The sequence below is a fragment of the Gobio gobio genome (assembly GCF_949357685.1).
Source record: "Gobio gobio genome assembly, chromosome: 2".
In the NCBI taxonomy this organism is placed as follows: domain Eukaryota; kingdom Metazoa; phylum Chordata; class Actinopteri; order Cypriniformes; family Gobionidae; genus Gobio; species Gobio gobio.
Genome location: NC_137098.1, coordinates 77832139 through 77852118, shown reverse-complemented (window position 1 = coordinate 77852118; position 19980 = coordinate 77832139).

Here is a 19980-nt window from a genome sequence, read left to right as displayed (position 1 = left end):
ACACACACACACACACATCTTTTTTAATGCTATGGTCTATGATCATTTCACATAGATCTTTGTAACTATTAATCAGATTATTAAAAGTGTATTCAGAAACATTGGACTACACACAAATTATGTTGTAGATACAGACATTATAACTATATGATGTTGCAGTAAACATAACAACATTCCTGCAAGTCTCCTTCAAGATTTACATTTCTCAATGTGACACAATTGTCAGTAGTAATACTTAATAGATTAATTTTGACTACATGTGATGTAAATGTTTAAATAGTGATTTTTTTAAAGTCTAAATATGACTTATAGATCAATTTTTTTGTGTGTAGTACAATAAAATGAACAGCGGGGGGCAGCAAACGACCACTTATTGGCTTATTATAACCAAGACTAAGCCCATACACATGTGTACCAAGTTTGGTTAAGATATCTCATTTTGTTCTTGAGTTATAGCCATTTTAGTAAAATAGGCTCCTCCCACAACATTCGTTTAACATATTAGTTTTGTTCATCATGGACTCACCTTTCTAATGATACAAGACACTTGAGTCTACGACATACGGTTTAGGAGTTATGAGCAGTTAAATATGACTTAGAGATCAATTATTTTGTGTGTAGTACAATAAAATGAACAGCGGGGGGCAGCAAACGACCACTTATTGGCTTAATATACCATTATTTTGATATGAACTCTGTAATTTTCACCTTTTTAACTGTTATAGAGGCAAATATTGTCCGATCTGTCTGAAATTTTTCATGCTTGTTAAGAGGCATAGGATACATGTACTGACTTGTTTTTAAGTAGATCTGAGCATTCATTGAATAGATATAGGCATTTGGAGACACTTGGTCAAGGCCACATCTTGAAATTACCCTGTTATAACCATTCAGATGCAAAAGTTTAACTTTTTTTTATAATTATTGCTCTAAAGAGTCCAGAGAATTGTACTGCACTGGTTTGGTTCTGATCAGGTCGAAAAATCTATTACTAGTTTGCAAAAAGAGGTTTTTAACATAATCGTTAATATTTAATGAACGATTTGATTGACAGTATTGGTTCTTGAGGCAAAGTTGTTTAGCATGAGGAGATCTATCATAATATATGCATATTATGTGGATGTTTTTAACCCCACCTGATTACAGAGATGGAAAATACCATTTACAGCCAATACAGGCAATTCATCATAGGGAATACATGGTTTTCAAAGCTTTTTAACAGTTATAGCGCCACCTATGGTCCAATCTCCATGAAACTTTGCACACTTCTTCAGCATGTTATGTCACATATACATAACAATTTTAGTGACGTTTTGAGTTTTCCATTAAGATTTATAGGCTATTGAGTGTATTTTGCTACATCCCTCTTCTAAATGACACTGTTATAGCCATCTAAATGCAAAAGTTGGACTTTTTTTGATAATTATTGATCTAGAGAGTCCAAAGAATTGTCCTAGACTGGTTTGGTTCTGATCGGGCAAAAAACCAGGGACTAGTTCGCAAAAGTAGGTTTTTAACATAATTGCAAATATTTAATGAACAATTGGATTGACAGCAATGGTTCCAGAGGCAAAGTTTTCAATATGAGGAGGTCTATCAAACGATATGCATATTTCGTGGATGTGTTAAACACCACGTGATTACAGTGCCATAAAACTTGTTAGCGCCAACTAGTGGCCGATTTCTTTCAAAATTCTTATAGACCTCTAGGGCCATAAGTCAAACATACCCATCGAGTTTCGTTCTGATCGGCCTCCGTTAACCTTGTCTAATAGGTGCTCAAATTTAATTGGCCTTGGCGGCCATGTTTTTTGAGATACGCCAATGTCCTCATAGACATACATGGTACCTTGGACCAAGACACTGCATACCAATTTTCAAGTCAATCGGACTAGCGGTCGGGTGGTTATAGCCATTTTCATGTTTTTTTCGTGTTATAGCGCCACCAAGTGTTCAATCATCGCGGTTTTTTTATCGTGACCAAAAACGGAGCCCATACACATGTGTACCAAGTTTGGTGAAGATATCTCATTTTGTTCTTGAGTTATAGCCATTTTAATAAAATAGGCTCCTCCCACAACATTCGTTTTCCGCCCCTTTGCGACCTTGAAGCGAAATTTATACTTTTTTTCGATAATTATTGATATTCAGACTCCAGAGAACATTTCTGCACTGGTTTGGTTCCGATCGGGCAAAAATCCAGGGACTAGTTCGCAAAAGTAGTTTTTTGACAAAATTCAAAATGGCGGAAAATCTGTCATGGCGCAAATGAAATCGGAGATATACGTTTTGTTCGTCATGGACTCACCTTTCCAATGATATAAGACACTTGAGTCTACGACATACGGTTTAGGAGTTATGAGCAGTTTCGCGCAATTGATTGCTATAGCGCCACCTATAGGCCAATCTGGCTCATAATTTGATAACCTCTCCTCGATTTGTGTACTACCATCTGACAAAGTTTCAAAGTTCCAGCCCTTACGGTTTGGGCTGCACAATGCGTTTTAGCGGAGAATAATAATAATAATAATAATTAAAGCTGCAAGCAGCATTTAGCGGGGTTCAAGCCTTTAAGGCCTTTAAGCACACAAACATCAAAAGACATTAATTTTTATTTAGCAAGATTTTAAACACTGAAATAATAGATGGAAAATACCATTTACAGTCAATACAGGCAATTTACAATAGGAAATACGTGGTTTTAAAAGGCTTTTAACAGTTATAGCGTCACCTATGGTCCGATTTCCATAAAACTTTGCATGCTTGTTAAAGATGTTATCTTACATATGCAAAAACAATTTTCGTGAAGTTTTGAGTTTTCCCTTAGAATTTATAGGCTTTTGAGTGTATGTTGCCACACCTCTTTTCTAAATGACCCTGTAATAGCCATTCAAATGCAAAAGTTCAACTTTTTTTCAATAATTATTGATCTAGAGAGTCCAGAGAATTATCCTAGACTAGTTTGGTTCCAATCGGGCAAAAAACCAGGGACTAGTTCGCAAAAGTAGGTTTTGAACATACTCAGGAATATTTAATGAACATATTAATTGACAGCAACAGTTCTAGAGAAAAAGTTGTTTGGTATGAGGAGATCTATCAAATGATATGCATATTTCGTGGATGTGTGCAACACCACGTGATTACAGAGCCGTAAAACTCGTTAGCGCCAACTAGTGGCCGATTTCTTTCAAAATTCTTACAGACCTCTAGGGCCATGAGACTTGTCTAATAGGTGCTCAAATTTAATTGGCTGTGGCAGCCATGTTTTTTAAGATACGCCAATGTCCTCATAGACATACTTGGTACCTTGGACCAAGACACTGCATACCAATTTTCAAGTCAATCGGACCAGCGGTCAGGTGGTTAAAGCCATTTTGATGTTTTTTCACGTTATTGTGCCACCAAGTGTTAAATCGTCGCGATTTTTTTATCGTGACCAAAGACTCAGCCTATACACATGTGTACCAAGTTTGGTGAAGATATCTCATTTTGTTCCTGAGTTATAGCCCTTTTAGTAAATAGGCTCCCCCCTGAACGATTATTTTTACGCTCCTTAACAACCGTGAATATAAATTTCGACTTTTTTTGATAATTATTGATAATCTGACTCCAGAGAACATTTTGACACTGGTTTGGTTCCGATCCGGCAAAAAACCTAGGACTAGTTTGCAAAAGTAGTTGTTTGACAAAATGCAAAATGGCGGAAAATCTATCATGGCGGAAATGAAATCGGAGATATACGTTTTATTCGTCATGGACTCACCTTTCCAATGATATAAGACACTTGAGTCTACGACATACGGTTTAGGAGTTATGAGCCATTTCGCCCTTTTGATTGCTGTAGCGCCACCTATTGGCCAATCAAGTTCATACTCTGACAACATTAGCCTCGATTTTTGTACTACCATCTGATAAAGTTTCAAGTCTCTAGCATTTACGCTTTGGTCTGCACGATCACAGTTTAAATATGATTGAACAATATTAGTTTAGAGGATAAGCCAATGAGTGGTCTTCTGCTGCCATCTGGTGGCAATTTTAGGTAATACGCCATAATATATTTGAAATAAATTAATTTGACAAAATGTAATTGTAAATATTGTAATAGTGACTTTATAATGTCTAAATAGGAATTATAGAACATGATAAGTAAATAGAATGACAAAATGACCATTTAAGCCCAGCAGGTGGCAGCAGAGAACCACTCATTGGCTCATTTTCATTTTAAATGTCTGTTTTTCATTTAATTGGCACATTTTCCAAGTTAATGTCTTCAGACGTGCTTAACTCACATGCACATTTTGTTGGAGATATAGATATTTGAAATAAATGATGGGTAACAAATAGCTTATTCCAGGTTTTCCCCTTTAACCCCTTTGTGTTCAAAGATCGCCGACGGCCCCGCGTTTGATAGTGTTTACATTGATCGCTAGTTTACAATATCATTTTGTCAATTAATAAGGTCAACCAGTACATTGTTTGAAAGATAAGAGACTGCAGATTCGTATCTGTATAAGCATTATACAATCAAGATAACTTTGCAACGTTTTTTTGTCATTCTGTATGAATCTAAACAATGTGATATGACAACAAAGAGAGGGAGGTCCCTTACCTTTTTGTGCTTTGGAAATGTAATGTTTGGCAGAATAATGGTGACTTCGACCTTTTTTCCATGGGAAGAGTCCAGTGTACGATGTCCATAGTAAATATTTGTCAAAAAACAAGCAAACTGGTAAAAAAAAGCTATAGAACTTCTGTTGTTTACTTCCTGAAGTTTACTAATCACGAGGACGCTGTCCTGTTTATTTGATGAACTGTACGCATGAAGCGCATTATTCAATGAAATATAACGTATCAATGTATTTAGTAGAGTGTCTGGAACTGAATGAGAACCGCCCAGAAGATATCTGATGAAAACTAGCCACGCAATTTTAGAAAAGATTGAAAGATGACAGTCACTTTTGGTGACGCATGATTATCCACATTCAAATGTGTTTGGTAAAAAAAAAAAAAAACAGCAATGGGAAAGTCTTGTGTTGTCATCTAACATGTAGTCTATGCAATAACGAATACGCCGATGTGTTGATTAGCATAAATCTCGCGAGTATCACATTGTATTTTTGTTTGCGTAACCATTTGCATCCTGGAAAATTACTCACGCACGCCCCTCGTGACGCACAGAGGTTCCATTGCTACACTTGCTCACTAGCGCTCGCTCTGTTAGCATTCGCCTGCAATGGATCCACGTTGAGGTCAGAAGTTATTTTCTCCTGCTGCTGCATTGGAAGAACTTTTGCGAAGCAGTGATGAAGAAAATGTGGAATATTCAGAAGAGAGTGCTGTATCCAGCGTCGACTCTGAAGAAGAGGAAATGTTTTTGGAAGGTCTCGATCCTGTTTTAGATCGGTAAGTGTCTACATTTAGTACGTTTTTGTTGCTTTGTTTTGTAGTTTTGTGTTTCTACACTATTACGGCTTATTAGTACATTCAAGTACCGCAAAATTCCTTTTTTATTCAAGTTCTGAGTAAGAAGCTAGTGATGTAAGTTGTAACAATGTATCGTGGATAGTGAAAATCTGTATTGTGTATATTTCACCCAAAATAAAAATGACAGTGTGAGGAAAAAGTTAAATTTCACAGTGTTTTAGTGTCAGTACTACATTCAATTACTATAAAATGTTGCATATAATGTATAGTAATGCAATGGGGGAATATTTGTGGGACCTGATAATGACAAAAGTCTTATGTTGCCACTAAAAAGTGACCAGCAATATTTAAATATATCTAGTCAGTGAGTGGGTGAGAGTGTAAGCATATTTGTCCAAAATAATTCAGTCTTTTCGGCTATTATCACCAGAATAGTTTTTACTATGTTGTCACCATTGTTCTGTGCGTTTGGTTATCAGCACCAGGTCCAAGCCTATTCATATCCACTCCTAATGTAATACCAAATTTAGCATTTCGGTATATTTTTTGTTATCCTTTTTACAATATGCCTTGGAGTATCGCAATAATATTGTATTGTGAGTTCAGTATTGTGCTATTTATCGAAATGTGACATGGGAGTATTGGTAAACCTCTAGAAGAAACCCTGTACAACGTACTTGAGCATATAACTTTATGTATGTACAGTTGTGTATGTAGAAAGCAGGACAAAGTTCAGACCAAATGTGTCAGAGGAAAAAATGCAATAATATGTGCTATTTTCTGTGCAAGATAATCTGTTATGTTGGGTTTATTTCTAATCCTTTTTGTGTAATTCAACAGTGAGGAAACTTCAGATGATGAAAGGGTACCAGAGGCCTCTGGAAAACAGACAAAACGTTCCTGCCTGGCTGCAACATCTCTCGCTGCCTCCAGAAATTCCAGGGGAGGAGGAAAGAAAGGAAGACAGAGACAGCGCAGTACTTTGTGGTAAGCAAATAATGTGAAGCAAGTAATGTTTCTTGAGAGAAGAAACTGTTTTGGTGTATGATTATTGTCTGATTACAGTCTGAGTCATTAGCTGGTAGTGTAAATGTTTCAAGAAGGGAAACAACAGAGTGGGTATGGAGGTCGATCACTGTATGTGAAAGATCCTTTGAATTTGTATAGAAAATTTGTAAGCTTGTGTAAATGTGCCATCAGGGCAACAATAGAGTGTGTATGTAGGTAGATCACTGTATGTGAATGATTCTTTGAATTTGAATAGAAAATCAGTAAGCTGATGTAAATGTGCCATCAGGGCAACAATAGAGTGTGTATGGGAGTAAATTGCTGTAGTTTTTTCTATGTGTAAGATAAACAGTTGTGATGGGTTTATTTCTAATCCTTTTTGTGTAATTCAACAGTGAGGAAACTTCAGATGATGACTGGGTACCAGAGGCCTCTGGACAACCGACAAAACGTCCCTGCCTGGCTGCAACATCTCTCGCTGCCTCCAGAAGTTCCAGGGGAGGAGGAAAGAAAGGAAGACCGAGACAAACTCAGTACTTTGTAAATTGTCCTTTTTTGGGGTTTTTTTTTTGGGGGGGGGGGGTTATCACTGTGTTGAATAACTAAGGAACAGATGTTTGTTGCTGTATACAATATATACATAAATAAAACTTTTTATTTGCTAAATAATGTATGTCATCATTCTAAACCTTTAAATTAATGGAAGTGAACAAAGACTTTGTTAAACGTCTTATACGTTACCAAGTGTCACTTTGGTGTCCTTTTGGAGCTCTTTCAAAAAAATATTATTTTACAAAAAAATATGCACATACATGCATTTTTATAAACATTTAGGGGTGAAAAATATACCAGAGAAAGTATATAAATTGAGCTTTGTCATGTTGTAATGAGAAAATAGATTGAAATGATCAAACAAACTGGTTATACCTCATGGTAAAAGGTGGTTACCAAGTGTCCCTTTGGAGTCTCCAAGTGGCCTTTTTGGAAAGGTGCCTAGACATACTCAGAACTAAATGCTTGTAAAAAAGTCATTTTGGCTTGTATCAACTTCAAATTTGAAACGTACATTTAAAAGACATGTGGCTTTAGTTTACTTGTGTTTCCAGATCCATATATATTTCTGCCTTATGTATTTTTCTTGTTCATAAACCGTTATAATTTTTTTTTTCAATTGTCCATTGTGTTTGAGCTTATTTATCTCTCTACTAGTAATTTCTAGAGTAATTTTGAGTCTTTCATGGTAAACTGTCAAGTGTCAGCTTTCAAATGATACCTTTGATTTGTGTGTAGTCAGAAGGACTCATTAGCAGCAACAATTTTATTTTGGGTATGTCATTTTGCACTCCTTTGCCAAAAGTGGGGGTGACTGGTAAGGGGTTAAAACATATTTTCAGGCATTATTTTAATTGTAATTTAATAATTATTGTAAAAACATTAATCAAATGAACAAATTAATTGATAAACATTGACAAAATGTCATTTGCAACATTTATTATAATGATTTTATAAAGTTTAAATATGCTTAGTAAGCAGAATGAACCAATGAGTGGTCTTCTGCTGCCATCTGGTGGCAATTTTAGGTAATACGTTTTTAACATAATTGTGAATAAATAAATAACAATTTGATTGACAGTATTGGTTCTTGAGGCAAAGTTGTTCAGTATGAAGAGATCTATCATAATTTCTGCACATTATGTGGATGTTTTTTACCCCACCTGATTACAGAGATAGAAAATACCATTTACAGCCAATACAGGCAATTCACCATAGGGAATACATGGTTTTCAAAGCTTTTTAACAGTTATAGCGCAACCTATGGTCCGATCTCCATAAAACTTTGCATGCTTCTTCAGCATGTTATGTCACATATACATAACAATTTTCGTGAAGTTTTGAGTTTTCCTTTAGGATTTATAAGCTGTATAGTGTATTTTGCTACGCCCCTCTTCTAAATGACCCTGTTATAGCCATCCAAATGCAAAAGTTCAATTTTTTTTCAATAATTATAAATCTAGAGAGTACAGAGAATTGTCCTAGACTGGTTTGGTTCCGATCAGGCAAAAATCCAGGGACTAGTTCGCAAAAGTAGGTTTTAAACATAATTGCAAATATTTAATGAACGCTTTGATTGACAGCAATGCTTCTAGAGGCAAAGTTATTCAGCATGAGGAGACCTATCATATGATATGTATATTTGGTTTATGTGTGCAACACCACGTGATTACAGGGCCATAAAACTCGTTAGCGCCAACTAGAGGCCGATTTCTTTCAAAATTCTTACAGACCTCTAGGGCCATGAGTCAAACATGCCCACCGAGTTTCATTCCGATCGGCCTCCGTTAACCTTGTCTTAGAGGTGCTCAAACTTCATTAGCCGATAGCGGCCATGTTTTTTGAGATACGCCAATGTCCTCATAGACATATATGGTACCTTGGACCAAGACACTGCATACCAATTTTCAAGTCAATTGGACTAGCGGTCGGGTGGTTATAGCCATTTTCATGTTTTTTTTGTGTTATAGCGCCACCAAGTGTTCAATCGTCGCGATTGTTTTATCGTGACCAAAGACTCAGCCCATACACATGTGTACCAAGTTTGGTAAAGATATCTCATTTTGTTCTTGAGTTATAGCCATTTTAGTAAAATAGGCTCCTCCCACAACATTCGTTTTCCGCACCTTAGCAACCGTGAATCGAAATTTCAACTTTTTTTCGATAATTATTGATATTCAGACTCCAGAGAACATTTCTGCACTGGTTTGGTTCCGATCGGGTTAAAATCCAGGGACTAGTTCGCAAAAGTAGTTTTTCAACAAAATTCAAAATGACGGAAAAATTTGCCTACCGGAAATGAAATCGGAGATATACATTATTTACGTCAGGTATTCAGCTTTCCAATGATATAAGACACTTGAGTCTATGACTTACGGTTTAGGAGTTATGAGCAGTTTCGCGCAATTGATTGCTATAGCGCCACCTATAGGCCAATTTGGCTCATAATTTGATAACCATTCCTCGATTTTTGGGCTACCATCTGACAAAGTTTCAATGCTCCAGCCTTTACGGTTTGGGCTGCACGATGCGTTTTAGCGGAGAATAATAATAATAAAAACCCTTACAATTACAATAGGGTTTCAGCACTTCGTGCTTGAACCCCTAATAAAAACCCTTACAATTACAATAGGGTTTCAGCACTTCGTGCTTGAACCCCTAAAAACCCTTACAATTACAATAGGGTTTCAGCACTTCGTGCTTGAACCCCTAACAAGCAGCATTTAGCGGGGTTCAAGCCTTTAAGGCCTTTAAGCACACAAGCATCAAAAGACGTTAAGTTTTATTTAGCAAGATTTTAAACACTGAAATAATAGATGGAAAAGTCAATTTACAGGCAATTTACCATAGGAAACATGGTTTTAAAAGGTTTTTAACAGTTATAGCGCCACCTATGGTCCGATCTCTATAAAACGTTTAATGCTTGTTAAGGATCTAATGTCACATATGCCCACCAATTTTCGTGAAGTTTTGAGCTTTCCCTTAGAATTTATAGGCTTTTGAGTGTATTTTGCCACGCCTCTTTTCTAAATGACCCTGTTATAGCCATCCAGATGCAAAAGTTCAACTTTTTTGATAATTATTGATCTAGAGAGTGCAGAGAATTGTCCTAGACTTGTTTGGCTCCGATCGGGCAAAAAAAACGGGACTAGTTTGCAAAAGTAGGGTTTTAACATAATTACGAATATTTAATGAACGATTTGATTGACAGCAATGTTTCTAGAGGCACAGTTGTACAGTATGAGGAGATCTATCAAATTATATCAATATTGTGGGAATATGTGAAACATCACGTGATTACAGAGCCGTAAAATTCGTTGGAGCCTACTAGTGGCCAATTTCTTAAAAAATTATTACAGACCTCTAGGACCATGAGTCAAACATGCTCACCAAGTTTTGTTCCGATCGGCCTCCTTTAACCTTGTCTTATAGGTGCTCAAATTTCATTGGCCAATGGCGGCCATGTTTGGACCTTGGACCAAGACACTGCATACCAATTTTCAAGTCAATTGGACTAGCAGGTGGGTGGTTATAGCCCTTTTCATGTTTTTTTAATGTTATAGCGCCACCAAGTTTTCAGTCCTCACAATTAATTTTACTGTGACCAAAGACTCAGCCCATACACATGTGTACCAAGTTTGGTGAAGATATCTCATTTCGTTCCTGAGTTATAGCCCTTTTAGTAAAATAGTCTCTAAAACAGGCTTCAAACCAGTTGTTCCATTATGCATGGTTACACACACACACACAAAATGTTTTTGAGATATGTAATTGTGAAAATATCTTTTAATGGTCTATGAGCATGTCAAATTTTTTTGTGAAATACATCACGTTCTAGTATTATTTACTATGAATAACCATGTTTCTAGCATGATTTACCATAGTCTACCGTGATTTACCCTGTTCTAGCAAAATTTACAATGATATACCATGTTCTAGTATTATTTACCATGATTTACCATGTTTCTAATGTGATTTATCATGATTTACCACATTGCTAGTAATTATGTGAAGTGTCAACTCTGACAAAATATGATTGTGTTATAATAGTAATTGCTTTAGTGCAAAATACTGTGGAAAATCAAACTTTAAAAGGAAAGTGAGTCAATAAGTGGTCTTCTGCTGCCCTCTGCTGGACATTCTACTTATTAATACAGTCTTTTCACAGTTGCTTCACTTAAATATCATATTGGTCTTCCATGTTAATTCCATTATACATGCTTATACACACACACACACACACACACACACACACACACAGACACACACAGACACACTTTTTCACACACTATGGTCTATAATCATTTCACATAGCTCTTTGTAACTATTAATCAGATTATTAAAAATGTATTCAAAAAAATAGGACTACACACACACACAAACACATTTTGTTGTAGATACAGACATTTTAACTATATGATGTTGCAGTAAACAAAATGTTTCCTGCAAGTCTCCTTCAAGATTCTCATTTCTCAATGTGACAGTTGTCAATAGTAATACTTAATAGATTAATTTTAACTAAATGTGATTGTAAATGTTAAAATAGTGAATTTTTAAAGTCTGAATATGACTTAGAGATCAATATTAGAGTGTAGTACAATAAAATGAACAGCGGGGGGCAGCAAACGACCACTTATTGGCTTAATATACCATTATTTTCATAATTTTCAGCTTTTTAACTGTTATAGAGGCAAATATTGTCCTATCTGTCTGAAATTTGTCATGCTTGTTTAGAGGCATAGTACACATGTTCTGACTTGTTTTTAAGAATATCTGAGCATTCATTGAATAGATATAGGCATTTGGAGACACTTGGTCAAGGCCACATCTTGAAATAAACCTGTTATAGCCATTCAGATGTAAAAGTTTAACTTTTTTTAAATAATTATTGCTCTAAAGAGTCCAGAGAATCATACTGCAGTGGTTTGGTTCCAATCGGGCAAAAAAACTAGGACTAGATTGCAAAATGAGGTTATTAACATAATTGTGAATGTTTAAATAACGATTTGATTGACAGTATTGGTTCTTGAAGCAAAGTTGTTCAGTATGAGGAGATCTATCATAATGTATGCATATTATGTATTACAGAGATGGAAAATACCATTTACAGCCAATACAGGCATTTCACCATAGGGAATACATGGTTTTCAAAGCTTTTTAAAAGTTATAGCGCCACCTATGGTCCGATCTCCATGAAACTTTGCATGCTTTTTCAGCATGTTATGTTACATAGACATAAAAATTGTCGTGAAGTTTTGAGTTTTCCTTTAGGATTTATAGGCTTTTGAGTGTATTTTGCTAAGCCCCTCTTCTAAATGACCCTGTTATATCCATCCAAATGCAAAAGTTCAACTTTTTTTCGATAATTATTGATCTACAGAGTACAGAGAATTGTTCTAGACTGGTTTGGTTCCCATCGGGCAAAAATCCAGGGACTAGTTCGCAAAAGTAGGTTTTAAACATAATCGCGGATATTTAATGAACGGTTTGATCGACAGCAATGCTTCTAGAGGCAAAGTTGTTCAGCATGAGGAGACCTATCATATGATGTGTATATTTGGTTGATGTGTGCTACACCACGTGATTACAGAGCCATAAAACTCGTTAGCGCCAACTAGTGGCCGATTTCTTTCAAAATTCTTACAGACCTCTAGGGCCATGAGTCAAAGATGCCCACCAAGTTTCATTCCGATCGGCCTCCGTTAACCTTGTCTTAGAGGTGCTCAAACTTCATTAGCCGATAGCAGCCATGTTTTTTGAGATACGCCAATGTCCTCATAGACATATATGGCACCTTCGATCAAGACACTGCATACCAATTTTCAAGTCAATCGGACTAGCGGTCGGGTGGTTATAGCCATTTTCATGTTTTTTTGGTGTTATAGCGCCACCAAGTGGTCAATCGTCGCGATTGTTTTATCGCGACCAAAGACTTAGCCCATACACATGTGTACCAAGTTTGGTAAAGATATCTCATTTTGTTCTTGAGTTATAGCCATTTTAGTAAAATAGGCTCCTCCCACAACATTCGTTTTCCGCCCCTTTGCGACCTTGAAGCGAAATTTATACTTTTTTTCGATAATTATTGATATTCAGACTCCAGAGAACATTTCTGCACTGGTTTGGTTCCGATCGGGCTAAAATCCAGGGACTAGTTCGCAAAAGTAGTTTTTCAACAAAATTCAAAATAGCGGAAAAATTTGCATACCGCAAATGAAATCGGAGATATACATTATTTACGTCACGTATTCAGCTTTCCAATGATATAAGACACTTGAGTCTATAACATACGGGTTAGGAGTTATGAGCAGTTTCGCGCAATTGATTGCTATAGCGCCACCTATTGGCCAATTTGGCTCATAATTTGATAACCTCTCCTCGATTTTTGGGCTACCATCTGACAAAGTTTCAACGCTCCAGCTCTTACGGTTTGGGCTGCACGATGCGTTTTAGCGGAGAATAATAATAATAAAAACCCTTACAATTACAATAGGGTTTCAGCACTTCGTGCTTGAACCCCTAATAATAATAAAAATCAATACAATTACAATAGGGTTTCAGCACTTCGTGCTTGAACCCCTAATTAAAGCTGCAAGCAGCATTTAGCGGGGTTCAAGCCTTTAAGGCCTTTAAGCACACAAGCATCAAAAGACATTACGTTTCATTTAGCAAGATTTTAAACACTGAAATAACAGATGGAAAAGTCCATTTACAGGCAATATTGGCAATTTACCATAGAAAACATATGGTTTTAAAAGGTTTTTAATAGTTATAGCGCCACCTATGGTCCGATCTCTATAAAACTTTGCATGCTTGTTAATGATGTTATGACACACATGCCCACCAATTTTCGTGAAGTTTTGAGTTTTCCCTTAGAATATATCAAATGATATGCATATTTCGTGGATGTGTGCAACACCACGTGATTACAGAGCCATAAAACTCATTAGCGCCAACTAGTGGCCGATTTCTTTCAAAATTCTTACCGACCTCTAGGGCCATGAGACTTGTCTAATAGGTGCTCAAATTTAATTGGCTGTGGCAGCCATGTTTTTTGAGATATGCCAATGTCCTCACAGACATACTTGGTACCTTGGACCAAGACACTGCATACAAATTTTCAAGTCAATCGGACTAGCGGTCGGGTGGTTAAAGCCATTTTCATGTTTTTTTACGTTATTGCGCCACCAAGAGTTAAATCGTCGCGATTTTTTTTATTGTGACCAAAGACTCAGCCTATACACATGTCTACCATGTTTGGTAAAGACATCTCATTTTGTTCTTGAGTTATAGCTTTTTTAGTAAATAGGCTCCGCCCTGAACGACTATTTTTACGCTCCTTAACAACCGTGAATATAAATTTCGACTTTTTTTTGATAATTATTGATAACCTGACTCCAGAGAACATTTTGTCACTGGTTTGGTTCCGATCGGGCAAAAAACCTAGGACTCGTTTGCAAAAGTAGTTTTTTGACAAAATGCAAAATGGCGGAAAATCTATAATGGCGGAAATTAAATCGGAGATATACGTTTTGTTCGTCATGGACTCACCTTTCCAATGATATAAGACACTTGAGTCTACGACATACGGTTTAGGAGTTATGAGCCATTTTGCGCTTTTGATTGCTGTAGCGCCACCTATTGGCCAATCGGGTTCATACTCTGACAACATTAGCCTCGATTTTTGTACTATCATCTGATGAAGTTTCAAGTCTCTAGCATTTACGCTTTGGTCTGCACGATCACAGTTTAAATATGATTGAACAATATTAGTTTAGAGGATAAGCCAATGAGTGGTCTTCTGCTGCCATCTGGTGGCAATTTTAGGTAATACGCCATAATATATTTGAAATAAATTAATTTGACAAAATGTGATTGTAAATATTGTAATAATGACTTTATAATGTCTAAATAGGAATTATAGAACATGATAAGTAAATAGTATGAAAAAATGACTATTTAAGCCCAGCAGGTGGCAGCAGAGAACCACTCATTGGCTCATTTTCATTTTAAATGTCTGTTTTTCATTTAATGGGCACATTTTCCAAATTAATGTCTTCAAACGTGTTTAACTCACATGCACATTTTGTTGGTGATATAAATATTTGAAATAAATGATGGGTAACAAATAGCTTATTCCAGGTCTTCCCCTTTAAAACATATTTTCAGGCATTATTTTAATTGTAATTTAATAATTATTGTAAAAACATTAATCAAATGAACAAATTAATTGATAAACATTGACAAAATGTCATTTTCAATGCTATTATAATGTTTTTTTTAGAGTTTATATATATGCTTAGTGGACAGAATGAACCAATGAGTGGTCTTCTGCTGCCCTCTGCTGGACATTCTACTTATTAATAAAGTCTTTTCACAGTTGCTTTGCAATAAACACTATAAAATCAGTTATATATCAAATTGGTCTTCCATGTTAATTCCATTATGCATGCTTATACACACACACACACACACACACACACACACACACACACACACACACACACACACACACACACACACACACACACACACACACACACACACACACACACACACACACACACACACACACACACACACAGACACACTTTTTCACAGACTATGGTCTATAATCATTTCACATAGCTCTTTGTAACTATTAATCAGATTATTAAAAATGTATTCAGAAAAATAGGGCTACACACACACACACACACACACACACACACACACACAAACACATTTTGTTGTAGATACAGACATTTTAACTATATGATGTTGCAGTAAACAAAATGTTTCCTGCAAGTCTCCTTCAAGATTCACATTTCTCAATGTGACAATTGTCAATAATAATACTTAATAGATAAATTTTAACTAAATGTGATTGTAAATGTTAAAATAGTGATTTATTTAAAGTCTGAATATGACTTATACATCAATATTAGAGTGTAGTACAATAAAATGAACAGCGGGGGGCAGCAAACAACCACTTAATATACCATTATTTTCATAATTTTCAGCTTTTTAACTGTTATAGAGGCAAATATTGTCCTATCTGTCTGAAAATGATCATGCTTGTTTAGAGGCATATTACACATGTTCTGACTTGTTTTTTAAGAATATCTGAGCATTCATTGAATAGATTTAGGCATTTGGGGACACTTGGCCAAGGCCACACCTTGAAATAATGTTATAGCCATTCAGATGCAATAGTTTAACTTTATTTTAAATAATTATTGCTCTAAAGAGTCCAGAGAATCGTACTACAGTGGTTTGGTTCCGATCGGGCAAAAAAATCTAGGACTAGATTGCAAAATGAGGTTATTAACATAATTGTGAATGTTTAAATAACGATTTGATTGACAGTATTGGTTCTTGAAGCAAAGTTGTTCAGTATGAGGAGATCTATCATAATTTATGCATTTTATGTGGATGTTTTTAACCCCACCTGATTACAGAGATGGAAAATACCATTTACAGCCAATACAGGCATTTCACCATAGGGAATACATGGTTTTCAAAGCGTTTTAACAGTTATAGCGCCACCTAGGGTCCGATCTCCATGAAACTTTGCAGGATTCTTCAACATGTTATGATACATATACATAACATTTTTCGTGAAGTTTTGAGTTTTCCTTTAGGATTTATAGCCTTTTGAGTGTATTTTGCTAAGCTCCTCTTCTAAATGACCCTGTTATAGCCATCCAAATGCAAAAGTTCAACTTTTTTTCGATAATTATTGATCTAGAGAGTCCAGAGAATTGTTTTAGACTGGTTTGGTTCCCATCGGGCAAAAATCCAGGGACTAGTTCGCAAAAGTAGGTTTTAAACATAATCGCGGATATTTAATGAACGGTTTGATTGACAGCAATGCTTCTAGAGGCAAAGTTGTTCAACATGAGGAGACCTATCATATGATGTGTATATTTGGTTGATGTGTGCAACACCACGTGATTACAGAGCCATAAAACTCGTTAGCGCCAACTAGTGGCCGATTTCTTTCAAAATTCTTACAGACCTCTAGGGCCATGAGTCAAAGATGCCCACCAAGTTTCATTCCGATCGGCCTCCGTTAACCTTGTCTTAGAGGTGCTCAAACTTCATTAGCCGATAGCAGCCATGTTTTTTGAGATACGCCAATGTCCTCATAGACATATATGGTACCTTGGACCAAAACACTGCATACCAATTTTCAAGTCAATCGGACTAGCGGTCGGGTGGTTATAGCCATTTTCATGTTTTTTTCGTGTTATAGCGCCACCAAGTGGTCAATCGTCGCGATTGTTTTATCGTGACCAAAGACTCAGCCCATACACACGTGTACCAAGTTTGGTAAAGATATCTCATTTTGTTCTTGAGTAATAGCCATTTTAGTAAAATAGGCTCCTCCCACAACATTCGTTTTCCGCCCCTTTGCGACCTTGAAGCGAAATTTATACTTTTTTTCGATAATTATTGATATTCAGACTCCAGAGAACATTTCTGCACTGGTTTGGTTCCGATCGGGCAAAAATCCAGGGACTAGTTCGCAAAAGTAGTTTTTTGACAAAATTCAAAATGGCGGAAAATCTATTATGACGGAAATGAAATCGGAGATATACGTTTTGTTCGTCAGGGACTCACCTTTCCAATGATATAAGACACTTGAGTCTACGACATACGGTTTAGGAGTTATGAGCAGTTTCGCGCAATTGATTGCTATAGCGCCACCTATAGGCCAATCTGGCTCATAATTTGATAACCTCTCCTCGATTTTTGTACTACCATCTGACAAAGTTTCAAAGCTCCAGCACTTACGGTTTGGGCTGCACGATGCGTTTTACGGCAGAATAATAATAATAATAAAAATCAGCACAAATACAATAGGGTTTCAGCACTTCGTGCTTGAACCCCTAATAAAAATCAGCACAAATACAATAGGTGTTCAGCACTTCGTGCTTGAACCCCTAATTAATTTGCCTGCACCTATAGGCTATGTCATCTAATGAAATTCAGCACACCATCAAATCTATTTACACAAAAAAAAATTACTTTTTGATTTATTGTACTTTATAAATGACAACAACTTCTAAAAATGTCTGTTACAATCAAAAGAAGCCAATATTCCAGGAGGTGACTTTTTCAAACGAATGTCCATATGATGTGCAACAACACTGATTCTAATAGTTATTAGTAACAATTATAATGCATAATTCATTTAATTTGAGGACTTTTATCTATCCTCTTTGGTCTTGAATTTATGGCACTTTTTTACTTTTTAATTTATTTTAGGCTACTTTATAAATTCCTAAAACTATCAATATATTATTAAAGGTATAAGGAATTTCCTTGACATGTCATCCTTCCCATTTTTTTGAAGGATGAGGATGATGAGGATGATCAAGACAATGGGGATGATCAAACAAACACAAAAGACATCCTGAGTAATGTGTCCAGCAGTGGACCAGATGAAGTGGACAAAGACAGATCCTTCAGGACCAGTTTATTTTGTGCTGACATTCAAGAGGTAAATACACAATTATACACAAATCACACGTCTTACCTTTGGTTAAATACCCTTTCCATTCATTGACAATATTTCACATCATATTTTCATTTATAACCTGTAGAATGAGGAAGACCTGTCAGATTCCGAAAGGAACATGCTTGATTCTGAAGATGAAAATTATGTGGACAGAGAAGACTTGTTGGAGGGCAGTACTAGTGGAGAAAACGCATCTGAATTATCAGTGGTATGTAGTAAATGGTTCTGTGACACAGTGTTTTTGTTAGTGTAATAGTTCACATAGACCTGTTTTGCCAAAATACAGAAGTGAATTGACAGACACAAATAGAGTATTCTGCATTAACCCATGAAAGCACAAATAAAAACTAATGAGAATATTGAGACCATTACGACATATCATTCCTGGGCAATTCTAAAATTCAAGAATGGTTTGCAGCTAGGATATGATAAAGTGATTTAAAGTGAAGCTATTTTGTGATTATCCAGGGTAAATATTTCTAGGAAATAAACCCAAGAAAAGGAAAGAAAATAAGCTGGACTGATATTCCTGATCATTCTGCTGCTGCTCACATTTTTAAATATTTTTTCTCTCTCTCCCTGTAGGGAATTGAAGATATAGCCGTTACTGGTGACAAGCCCTTGTATCCTAGTGCACCTCTTTCAAAAGGAGAAAGTGTATTAATGCTGATGTCCTATCTGTTACGGCACAATTTAACAGGCAAAGCACTTACTCACTTACTGGAAATGTTTAACATAATGTTTCCAGGTCTAATCCCATCTTCACATTACCTTTTCCACAAAGATTTTGGAAGTTCATCTGAATTTGAGGTTCACTTTTATTGTAAAAGTTGTTTAAAATACCTAGGCGTCAGAGGAGACTGTCCCTCTCAGTGTGACACTTGCAATTCAGAATTTGATGCCAATGCAAACCTTAAGAATGGATTCTATTTTCTTGTGTTGCCCCTGTATGCACAGATTCAGCAGCTTTTGCAAGAATATGGTGTCAATCTTAATGAAAAAACTAGAACCTGTGGGGTTCTCTCTGACATACAGTCTGGTGAAGAGTATCAAATGTTATGTGACAGTGGAGTTCTTGGAAAAGATGATTTGACGCTAATTTGGAATTGTGATGGCGCACCAGTGTTCAAAAGTTCTAAATGCAGCATTTGGCCAATTCAGTGTCAGGTAATTGAACTGGAACCAGAATTGAGAAAAAATCACATTTTGATGTCAGCGTTATGGTTTGGGCCAAGTAAACCATCCATGCTAACATTACTAACACCATTTGTTAAAGAAGCCTTATTATTAGAGACTAAAGGCATTGATTGGCAAGACACACAGGGAAACCGGCATGTTTCTAAAGTGTTTGTGGTGGTTTGTAGCTCTGATTCAATGGCTCGTCCAATGCTTCGTAACACAAAGCAGTTTAATGGTTTTTATGGTTGTGACTTCTGCTATCACAAAGGTGGTAAATCCTATCCATACGATCAACCTGAACCCGCACTTCG